Below are 12,441 nucleotides of genomic sequence, written 5' to 3' on the forward strand. Positions count from 1 at the left end.
TGAGCCAGTAAATTACGCCATTGCTTGGATTAGTTTTTGCCTGCATTACAATTAGTGATAGATTTAGCTGTCAATATTTACAGTTATATCGAATTCCAGTTGCCCAAAACTTCTTAAAAACCGCTTAGAAACTGAAATCTCTGGCCATACAATAGATTATATTTCTATTTTGCTTCAAGTTGCATGGATTAGTTTTGCCTGCATTACAATTAGTGATAGACTTAGCTGTCAATATTTACAGTTATATCGAATTCCAGTTGCCCAAAACTTCTTAAAAAACACTTAGAAACTGAAATCTCTGGCCATAAAATAGATTATTTTTCTATTTTGCTTCAAGTCGCTTGGATTAGTTGTGCCTGCATTACAATTAGTGATAGACTTAGCTGTCAATATGTACAGTTATATCGAATTCCAGTTGCCCAAAACTTCTTAAAAAACGCTTAGAAACTGAAATCTCTGGCCATACAATTGATTATATTTCTATTTTGCTTCAATTCGTTACTCTGTCATACTTTAAGGTTAACGACGATGTAACATGGCCACTCTCTTACTCTAACCAAGTTATTTCAAGTTTGTAAATTCATTTTACACATCGGATGGATAAAACCTACGGATCTTTTTCCAAAAGTCACTGGATGTGAACAGAAAGCCAAAGGAATGGCCAGCACGGGAGTCGAACCCGCAACCTTGGTATTATTAGCACCACGCTCTAACCGATTGAGCTAACCGGCCTCATTTGCCCCATATCTACTTTCTTGTAATGATCTTGCTCTAATTTTGAGCCAGCTACTGACCTCTCAAAGCTTGATCTGTCCACAGTGAAAGGTAAAATACGTTGAAAGTTGACTAATTCTTAGAGAGCCCATCAAAAGCATAGGAACCAATCTTAAATGAGAATTGACAAGCTTATTTTATATTATGAGCAATATGTTGCCACCAACCACTCTAACTTGTCACGTGATGAGCCAGTAAATTACGCCATTGCTTGGATTAGTTTTTGCCTGCATTACAATTAGTGACAGACTTAGCTGTAAATATTTACAGTTATATCGAATTCCAGTTGCCCAAAACTTCTTAAAAAACGCTTAGAAACTGAAATCTCTGGCCATACAATAGATTATATTTCTATTTTGCTTCAATTCGTTACTCTGTCATACTTTAAGGTTAACGACGATGTAACATGGCCACTCTCTTACTCTAACCAAGTTATTTCAAGTTTGTAAATTAATTTTACACATTGGATGGATAAAACCTACGGATCTTTTTCCAAAAGTCACTGGATGTGAACAGAAAGCCAAAGGAATGGCCAGCACGGGAGTCGAACCCGCAACCTTGGTATTATTAGCACCACGCTCTAACCGATTGAGCTAACCGGCCACTTTTGCCCCATATCTACTCTCTTTTAATGATCTTGCTCTAATTTTGAGCCAGCTACTGACCTCTCAAAGCTTGATCTGTCCACAGTGAAAGGTAAATTACGTTGAAAGTTGACTAATTCTTAGAGAGCCCATCAAAAGCATAGGAACCAATCTTAAATGAGAATTGACAAGCTTTTTTTATATTATGAGCAATATGTTGCCACCAACCACTCTAACTTGTCACGTGATGAGCCAGTAAATTACGCCATTGCTTGGATTAGTTTTTGCCTGCATTACAATTAGTGACAGACTTAGCTGTCAATATTTACAGTTATATCGAATTCCAGTTGCCCAAAACTTCTTAAAAAACGCTTAGAAACTGAAATCTCTGGCCATACAATAGATTATATTTCTATTTTGCTTTAATTCGTTACTCTGTCATACTTTAAGGTTAACGACGAAGTAACATGGCCACTCTCTTACTCTAACCAAGTTATTTCAAGTTTGTAAATTAATTTTACACATCGGATGGATAAAACCTACGGATCTTTTTCCAAAAGTCACTGGATGTGAACAGAAAACCAAAGGAAAGGCCAGCACGGGGGTCGAACCCGCAACCTTGGCGTTATTAGCACCATGCTCTAACCGATTAGGCTAACCGGCCACTTTTGCCCCATATCTACTCTCTTTTAATGAACTTGCTTTAATTTTGAGCCAGCTACTGAACTCTCAAAGCTTGATCTGTCCACAGTGAAAGGTAAAATACGTTGAAAGTTGACTAAGGGTATGTGCGCACGTTGCTTTTTACCTGCTTTTTACCTGCTTTTTTGCTGCTTTTTCTTCTGCGCTGTTTAATGCCAAAATGGATGTGTTCTTCTATTCAAGCAAAGTCTAAGGGAATTTGGGTTTCTTGTTCACACTATGTTGTTCAAAATGCTGCCTTTTTGTGGCAGAACTTTGGTCAAAAACTCAGCTTTGCAGTGCAAAACCCAAATGGCAAAAACAATTGACATGTTGCTTCTTTGAAAAGCTGAGTTTTTGACCAAAGTTCTGCCACAAAAAGGCAGCATTTTGAACAACATAGTGTGAACAAGAAACCCAAATTCCCATAGACTTTGCTTGAATAGAAGAACACATCCATTTTGGCATTAAACAGCGCAGAAGAAAAAGCAGCAAAAAAGCAGGTAAAAAGCAGGTAAAAAGCAACGTGCGCACATACCCTAATTCTTAGAGAGCCCATCAAAAGCATAGGAACCAATCTTAAATGAGAATTGACAAGCTTTTTTTATATTATGAGCAATATGTTGCCACCAACCACTCTAACTTGTCACGTGATGAGCCAGTAAATTACGCCATTGCTTGGATTAGTTTTTGCCTGCATTACAATTAGTGATAGACTTAGCTGTCAATATTTACAGTTATATCGAATTCCAGTTGCCCAAAACTTCTTAAAAACCGCTTAGAAACTGAAATCTCTGGCCATACAATAGATTATATTTCTATTTTGCTTCAAGTTGCTTGGATTAGTTTTGCCTGCATTACAATTAATGATAGACTTAGCTGTCAATATTTACAGTTATATCGAATTCCAGTTGCCCAAAACTTCTTAAAAAACACTTAGAAACTGAAATCTCTGGCCATAAAATAGATTATTTTTCTATTTTGCTTCAAGTCGCTTGGATTAGTTTTGCCTGCATTACAATTAGTGATAGACTTAGCTGTCAATATTTACAGTTATATCGAATTCCAGTTGCCCAAAACTTCTTAAAAAACACTTAGAAACTGAAATCTCTGGCCATACAATTGATTATATTTCTATTTTGCTTCAATTCGATACTCTGTCATACTTTAAGGTTAACGACGATGTAACATGGCCACTCTCTTACTCTAACCAAGTTATTTCAAGTTTGTAAATTCATTTTACACATCGGATGGATAAAACCTACGGATCTTTTTCCAAAAGTCACTGGATGTGAACAGAAAGCCAAAGGAATGGCCAGAATGGGGGCCAAACCCGCAACCTTGGCGTTATTAGCAACACGCTCTAACCGATTGAGCTAACCGGCCTAATTTCCCCCATATCTACTTTCTTGTAATGATCTTGCTCTAATTTTGAGCCAGCTACTGACCTCTCAAAGCTTGATCTGTCCACAGTGAAAGGTAAAATACGTTGAAAGTTGACTAATTCTTAGAGAGCCCATCAAAAGCATAGGAACCTATCTTAAATGAGAATTGACAAGCTTTTTTTTATATTATGAGCAATATGTTGCCACCAACCACTCTAACTTGTCACGTGATGAGCCAGTAAATTACGCCATTGCTTGGATTAGTTTTTGCCTGCATTACAATTAGTGATAGACTTAGCTGTCAATATTTACAGTTATATCGAATTCCAGTTGCCCAAAACTTCTTCAAAAACGCTTAGAAAAAGAAATCTCTGGCCATACAATAGATTTAATTTCTATTTTGCTTCAATTTGTTACTCTGTCATACTTTAAGGTTAACGACGATGTAACATGGCCACTCTCTTACTCTAACCAAGTTATTTCAGGTTTGTAAATTAATTTTACACATTGGATGGATAAAACCTACGGATCTTTTTCCAAAAGTCACTGGATGTGAACAGAAAGCCAAAGGAATGGCCAGCACAGGGGTCGAACCCGCAACCTTAGCGTTATTAGCAACACGCTCTAACCGATTGAGCTATCCGGCCACTTTTGCCCCATATCTACTCTCTTTTAATGATCTTGCTCTAATTTTGAGCCAGCTACTGACCTCTCAAAGCTTGATCTGTCCACAGTGAAAGGTAAAATACGTTGAAAGTTGACTAATTCTTAGAGAGCCCATCAAAAGCATAGGAACCAATCTTAAATGAGAATTGACAAGCTTATTTTATATTATGAGCAATATGTTGCCACCAACCACTCTAACTTGTCACGTGATGAGCCAGTAAATTACGCCATTGCTTGGATTAGTTTTTGCCTGCATTACAATTAGTGACAGACTTAGCTGTAAATATTTACAGTTATATCGAATTCCAGTTGCCCAAAACTTCTTAAAAAACGCTTAGAAACTGAAATCTCTGGCCATACAATAGATTATATTTCTATTTTGCTTCAATTCGTTACTCTGTCATACTTTAAGGTTAACGACGATGTAACATGGCCACTCTCTTACTCTAACCAAGTTATTTCAAGTTTGTAAATTAATTTTACACATTGGATGGATAAAACCTACGGATCTTTTTCCAAAAGTCACTGGATGTGAACAGAAAGCCAAAGGAATGGCCAGCACGGGAGTCGAACCCGCAACCTTGGTGTTATTAGTAGAGATGAGCGAACCGGTCCCGGTTCGGCTCGAGGCCGGTTCGCCGAACGGGGGTCCCGTTCGAGTTCGGTTCGTCGAACGTTCGACGAACCGAACTAGAACCAATAGGCTATAATGGGAGGCAATCACAAACACATAAAAATGCATTATAAATGTACACAAACAGTTAATAAACATTGCCATAACACTTACCGGTCCTCGCGATCCCTTCTGCACTCTGTCTCCTGCCGCTATTCCATCCGATGATCGCTGAATCCTCCCGGTGACCGGCACTGCCAGCAGAGATGCAGGACCTATCGTGACGTCAAAATAGCCATGTGACCAGTCACGTGGCTATTATCTCATTGGCTACAGACTGGTCACATGACTATGACACGTCATGTAGGACCTGCGAGTGCATCTCTCCGGTACACGGTGCACATATGTGTATCGCCGTGTACCGGCGACATGCTCTAGCACACGGTCGACTCCCCGTTCCGTTAGGGACCGGCTGACACAGCCGGTCATTAACGGAGATCACCGTTGCCATAGCAACGCAGTTAGCGGTGACGTCACCGCTAACCGCAGCTCCGGGAGCACCGTTGCTATGGTAACGCGTCTGTCAGCGTTACCGCTAGCAGCCAGCACTGATCACTCACAGAGTGAAGGCTGCACGCTGCTTCCCGATTGTAGTGAGCATTGTAGTGAGGATGGAGGTTCCCCAGCCCCAAGTGATGCCCCTCACTACAATCGTCACTACTACTACACTAGAAAGAAAGAAGACAGAAGAGCAGGATCGTGGAGGGCTGACAGGGGTAATAAAGATGGAGTCTCTAATGTGTCTGTGTATTTATTTCTATTAAAGTATTTTTTCTCTGTGTGGTGTCTTTTTTTAACCCTTTATTGGAGATTCTTAATGGCCGGGTCAAACGTGCCTGACATTAAGAATCTCTGGCTTAATACTGGCTGGTAAAACAAAGCCAGTATTAACTCATGATTACCCAACAAGCCACCCGGCTCCAGGGCTGTTGGAAGAGTTGGATACAGTGCCAGATGATGGCGCTTCTATGAGAGCGCCATTTTCTGGGACGGCTGCGGACTGAAATCCGCAGCAGAGGCGCCCACAAACCTCGGGCTAACCTGTGCTGCGGATTCCAATCCCCAGCTGCCTAGTTGTACCCGGCTGGACACAAAAATAGGGCGAAGCCCACGTCATTTGTTTTTTAATTATTTCATGAAATAAGTGAAATAATTAAAAAAAACGGGCTTCCCTATATTTTTGGTTCCCAGCCGGGTACAAATAGGCAACTGGGGGTTGGAGGCAGCCCGTGGCTGCCAGCTGTACCTGGCTAGCATACAAAAATATGGCGAAGCCCACGTCATTTTTTTGGTGGGCAAAAAACTTCTGCATGCAGTCCTGGATGGAGTATGCTGAGCCTTGTAGTTCTGCAGCTGCTGTCTGCTCTTCTCCATACAGACAGACAGCAGCTGCAGAACTACAAGGCTCAGCATACTCCATCCAGGACTGTATGCAGAAGTTTTTTGCCCCCTGAAAAAATTATGTGGCTTCGCCATATTTTTGTATGCTAGCCAGGTACAGCAGGCAGGTACGGCTGCCCCCAACCCCCAGTTGCCTATTTGTACCCGGCTGGGAACCAAAAATAAAGGGAAGCCCTTTTTTTATTATTTCATGAATTTCATGAAATAATTAGAAAACAAATGACGTAGGCTTTGCCCCATTTTTGTGTCCAGCCAGGTACAACTAGGCAGCTGGGATTAGAATCCGCACCACCGGTTGGCCTGAGCTTTCTGGGCCCCACTGCTGCGAATTGCAGTCTGCAGCCACCTCAGAAAATGGCATTTTCATAGAAGCGCCATCTTCTGGCGCTGTATCCAACTCTTCCAGCACCTGCCTGCTATACCTGGCTAGCATACAAAAATATGGCGAAGCTCACGTCCTTTTTTTGTAGCTTTTTGGCAAAAAAAAAAAAAAATGCTTCCCTGGATTTTCCATTGCCAGTGAAGGTAACACCAAGCAGTGGGGGTTAGCAGCCAGTAGCTGCTTGGATTACCCTTAGCTAGCAATACAAAATTGCAGTGGGAGCTAACATATATTTTTTTTAATTATTTATTTAAATAACTAAAAATAAAATGGGCTTCCCTGTATTTTGATTGCTGGACATCACAGTGCTGTAAAAATAAATCTTTAAAAAAATGACGTAGCGCTCCGCGGTATTTTTGATTCTCAGCGCAGATAAAGCAGACAGCTATGGGTTGCCACCCCCATCTGCCTGCCGTTACCTTGGTTGGCAATCAAAATACAGGGAAGCCCATTAATTTTTTCTATTTAAAAAATAGTTAAAAAAAAAAAATTACGTTGGGTCCCCCCATTTTTGATAGCCAGCTAGGGTAAAGCAGACGGCTGTAGCCTGAAAACCACAGCTGGCAGCTTTACCGTGGTTGGGGATCCAATGTGGAGGTCCCCTCAGGCTCTTTTTTATAATTATTTTATAAATATTAATAATTACACAATAAAAGTAGGGGACCCCCCAAATTGGATCACCAGCCAAGGTAAAGCGGACAGCTGTGGTCTGGTATTCTCAGGGTGGGAAGGTCCATAGTTATTTGGCCTTCACAGCCTAAAAATAGCAGGCCGCAGGCACCCCAGACGTGGCGCATCCACTAGATGCGCCAATCCTGGCGCTTCACCCCAGCTCATCCCGTGCCCTGGTGCAGTGGCAAACGGGGTAATAAATCGGGTTGATACTAGCTGTAAAGTCACCTGAGATCAAGCCCAGCAGTTTGTGATGTCATGGCGTCTATTAGATACCCAACATCATAAACTGTCAGTACTAACAAAAACAAAAAATCGACAAAAGAAATTTATTTGAAAAAACAGTCCCCAAAACATTTCCTCTTTCACCAATTTATTGTAAGAAAAAAAATAAAGGGGTCCCACGACGACTCTGGACCTTCTAGAATATGGGGGGAGACACTCAGGGAACGTATCCCCCATTTTCTAGGAGTGCGGACCCTTCATGTGAGGAGTGTGGGTGCAATGAATCTGCACTCACTCTCCCCGGGTCCACAGCAGCAGAGTCCATGTTGTAATGGTTGCTACCAAAGCTGCAATGCCCTGCTCATGAGGTAAGGGCATGCCTAATCAGGAGAACTACTGTAGAGGAAGCTCTGCTCACTGGTATATAGGTGCTCAGAGGTAATAATAGATAAAATTAGTGAGTAACCTCGGCACTCTAAATCTCCCAGACTAAGTCAGTAAGTCACAACGGATAGTAATGCAAAATCACTCTTTATTGGTCCGTATTAAGAAAAAAAATTTTTCATAAGCATATATGTTTTTGTCCAAAACAAGTTACAAATGACGTTTCGGCCTGAGCCTTCGTCAGATTGGACTTATCTGCATGTAATCATGAAAAATGACAATAATCAGTATCACATAAGAGTGAGAGAACAATAACATAAACTCGAACAATGTAGAGGTACAATTGGGATGCAGCAAAAAAATTGCAACACAGCAAGAAATGAAACACATGATACAAATGTCATAATACAGTACAAGGACAATATAGTAATGACAAATATGGGGTCAGAGTAGACTTAGACAGCTCTGGTACGAAAGAGATGTCAATCATAAAGTAACATGTGCAGTAGGTGTAGAGCTACACTATGCATGGCAGAGCTAATGGGTAGACCGACCATAGAAAAAGTAGAGAAAAAGTGGAGAAAAAGTGGAGAATAAGTGGAACATAAGAGGAGAAAAAGTGGAGAAAAAGTGGAGAAAAAAGTGGAGAAAAAGTGGAGAAAAAGTGGAGAAAAAGTGGAGAAAAAGTGGAGATTAAGAGGAGAAAAAGTGGAGAAAAAGTGGAGAAAAAGTGGAGAAAAAGTGGAGCATAAGTGGAGAAAAAGTGGAGAAAAAGTGGAGAAAAAGTGGAGCATAAGAGGAGAAAAAGTGGAGAAAAAAGTGGAGAAAAAGTGGAGAAAAAGTGGAGCATAAGAGGAGAAAAAGTGGAGAAAAAGTGGAGAAAAAGTGGAGCATAAGAGGAGAAAAAGTGGAGAAAAAGTGGAGAAAAAGTGGAGCATAAGAGGAGAAAAAGTGGAGATTAAGAGGAGAAAAAGTGGAGAAAAAGTGGAGCATAAGAGGAGAAAAAGTGGAGAAAAAGTGGAGAAAAAGTGGAGAAAAAGTGGAGCATAAGAGGAGAAAAAGTGGAGATTAAGAGGAGAAAAAGTGGAGAAAAAGTGGAGAAAAAGTGGAGAAAAAGTGGAGAAAAAGTGGAGCATAAGAGGAGAAAAAGTGGAGAAAAAAGTGGAGAAAAAGTGGAGAAAAAGTGGAGAAAAAGTGGAGATTAAGAGGAGAAAAAGTGGAGTATAAGAGGAGAAAAAGTGGAGAAAAAAGTGGAGAAAAAGTGGAGAAAGTGGAGAAAAAAATGGAGAAAAAGTGGAGAAAAAGTGGAGAAAAAGTGGAGAATAAGAGGAGAAAAAGTGGAGAAAAAGTGGAGAAAAAGTGGAGAATAAGAGGAGAAAAAGTGGAGAATAAGTGGAGAAAAAAATGGAGAAAAAGTGGAGAAAAAGTGGAGAAAAAGTGGAGCATAAGAGGAGAAAAAGTGGAGAAAAAGTGGAGAAAAAGTGGAGAAAAAGTGGAGCATAAGAGGAGAAAAAGTGGAGAAAAAAGTGGAGAAAAAGTGGAGAAAAAGTGGAGCATAAGGAGAGAAAAAGTGGAGAAAAAGTGGAGAAAAAGTAGAGCATAAGAGGAGAAAAAGTGGAGAAAAAGTGGAGAAAAAGTGGAGAAAAAGTGGAGCATAAGAGGAGAAAAAGTGGAGAAAAAGTGGAGAAAAAAGTGGAGAAAAAGTGGAGAAAAAGTGGAGAAAAAGTGGAGAAGAAGTGGAGAAAAAGTGGAGATTAAGAGGAGAAAAAGTGGAGAAAAAGTGGAGAAAAAGTGGAGCATAAGAGGAGAAAAAGTGGAGAAAAAAGTGGAGAAAACGTGTAGAAAACGTGGAGAAAAAGTGGAGAAAAAGTGGAGAAAAAGTGGAGCATAAGAGGAGAAAAAGTGGAGAAAAAGTGGAGAAAAAAGTGGAGAAAAAGTGGAGTAAAAGTGGAGAAAAAGTGGAGAAAAAGTGGAGAAAAAGTGGAGATTAAGAGGAGAAAAAGTGGAGAAAAAGTGGAGAAAAAGTGGAGCATAAGAGGAGAAAAAGTGGAGAAAAAAGTGGAGAAAACGTGGAGAAAACGTGGAGAAAAAGTGGAGAAAAAGTGGAGAAAAAGTGGAGAAAAGTGGAGCATAAGAGGAGAAAAAGTGGAGAAAAAAGTGGAGAAAACGTGGAGAAAAAGTGGAGAAAAAGTGGAGAAAAAGTGGAGCATAAGAGGAGAAAAAGTGGAGATTAAGAGGAGAAAAAGTGGAGAAAAAGTGGAGAAAAAGTGGAGAAAAAGTGGAGCATAAGAGGAGAAAAAGTGGAGAAAAAAGTGGAGAAAAAGTGGAGAAAAAGTGGAGATTAAGAGGAGAAAAAGTGGAGCATAAGAGGAGAAAAAGTGGAGAAAAAAGTGGAGAAAAAGTGGAGAAAGTGGAGAAAAAAATGGAGAAAAAGTGGAGAAAAAGTGGAGAATAAGAGGAGAAAAAGTGGAGAAAAAGTGGAGAAAAAGTGGAGAATAAGAGGAGAAAAAGTGGAGAATAAGTGGAGAAAAAAATGGAGAAAAAGTGGAGAAAAAGTGGAGAAAAAGTGGAGCATAAGAGGAGAAAAAGTGGAGAAAAAGTGGAGAAAAAGTGGAGAAAAAGTGGAGCATAAGAGGAGAAAAAGTGGAGAAAAAAGTGGAGAAAAAGTGGAGAAAAAGTGGAGCATAAGAGGAGAAAAAGTGGAGAAAAAGTGGAGAAAAAGTGGAGCATAAGAGGAGAAAAAGTGGAGAAAAAGTGGAGAAAAAGTGGAGAAAAAGTGGAGCATAAGAGGAGAAAAAGTGGAGAAAAAGTGGAGAAAAAGTGGAGAAAAAGTGGAGATTAAGAGGAGAAAAAGTGGAGAAAAAGTGGAGAAAAAGTGGAGCATAAGAGGAGAAAAAGTGGAGAAAAAAGTGGAGAAAACGTGGAGAAAAAGTGGAGAAAAAGTGGAGAAAAAGTGGAGCATAAGAGGAGAAAAAGTGGAGATTAAGAGGAGAAAAAGTGGAGAAAAAGTGGAGAAAAAGTGGAGAAAAAGTGGAGAAAAAGTGGAGAAAAAGTGGAGCATAAGAGGAGAAAAAGTGGAGAAAAAAGTGGAGAAAAAGTGGAGAAAAAGTGGAGAAAAAGTGGAGATTAAGAGGAGAAAAAGTGGAGCATAAGAGGAGAAAAAGTGGAGAAAAAAGTGGAGAAAAAGTGGAGAAAGTGGAGAAAAAAATGGAGAAAAAGTGGAGAAAAAGTGGAGAAAAAGTGGAGAATAAGAGGAGAAAAAGTGGAGAAAAAGTGGAGAAAAAGTGGAGAATAAGAGGAGAAAAAGTGGAGAATAAGTGGAGAAAAAAATGGAGAAAAAGTGGAGAAAAAGTGGAGAGAAAGTGGAGAAAAAAATGGAGAAAAAGTGGAACACCCTTTGGTGCCTTTCATGTGGCACTAAGGGGTGCTTAGCTTTGTATTTAGCCAAAAAAATGAAAAAAAAATGACATAGGGTTCCCCCTAGTTTTGTAGCCAGCTAGGGTAAAGCAGACGGCTGCAGCCTGCAGACCACAGCTGGCAACCTCACCTTGGCTGGTAATCCAAAACTGAGGGCACCCCACGCTGTTATTTTAAATTAAATAAATAATTAAAAAAAAAAACACGTAGGGGTCCCCCAAAATTGGATCACCAGCCAAGGTAAAGCAGACAGCTGGGGCCTGATATTCTCAGACTAGGGAGGTCCATGGTTATTGGAATCTCCCCAGCCTAAAAATAGCAGGCCGCAGCCGCCCCAGAAGTGGCGCATCCATTAGATGCGCCAATCCTGGTGCTTCGCCCCAGCTCATCCCGCGCCCTGGTGCGGTGGCAAACGGGGTAATATTTGGGGTTAATACCAGATGTGTAATGTCACCTGGCATCAAGCCCTGGGGTTGGTGAGGTCAGGCGTCTATCAGATACCCGACATCACCAACCCAGTCAGTAATAAAAAAAAATACACGACAAACACATTTTTATTTGAAAAAACACTCCCCAAAACATTCCCTCTTTAACCAATTTATTAGATTGAAAAACAAATCCAGGTCTGGTGTAATCCAAGGGGTTGCCATGACGATGCACACTGTCCCAGTCAATGAAGAGCAGGATGTTCCCCATTGGCTGGGAGAGCAGTGCAGTGACCTGAGCTAACATCAATGGGTCAGCCCAGGTCACTGCAGGGGGGTGACAAGTGCTGCTGTCAGCGAGGTACATTACCTGCGCTGATCTCCAGCACACTGACAGCCCCTGTCACTAAGGTCAATGACCGGCGCCTTCACATCAAGTATCGCGAGAGGTCCGTGACGTCACCGCCAGTGTCAGTCTCGGGTCGGAAGCGATAGGTGATGTGACAAGCGACGGCCATGGAGGACAGTGACAGCGCTGAGGTCGGGATGGCGGGACTTCATCACCGCAGGTAAGCCGAGCGAGCGAGCGAGCGGGCGGGCGGGCGGGCGGGGGGGGGGGTGGATGTGTATGTATGTATGTATGTGTACATGCCGCGGGCAGGAGGGGGTGGAGTGAGCTGAGCGGGAAAGTGTGGGCTTCCTGCACGTAACTAAGATAAACATCGGGTTACTAACCAAAGCGCTTTGCTTGGATACCCGATGTTTATCTTGG

The sequence above is a fragment of the Anomaloglossus baeobatrachus genome, chromosome 4, assembly GCF_048569485.1.
Source record: "Anomaloglossus baeobatrachus isolate aAnoBae1 chromosome 4, aAnoBae1.hap1, whole genome shotgun sequence".
Taxonomy (NCBI): Eukaryota; Metazoa; Chordata; class Amphibia; order Anura; family Aromobatidae; genus Anomaloglossus; species Anomaloglossus baeobatrachus.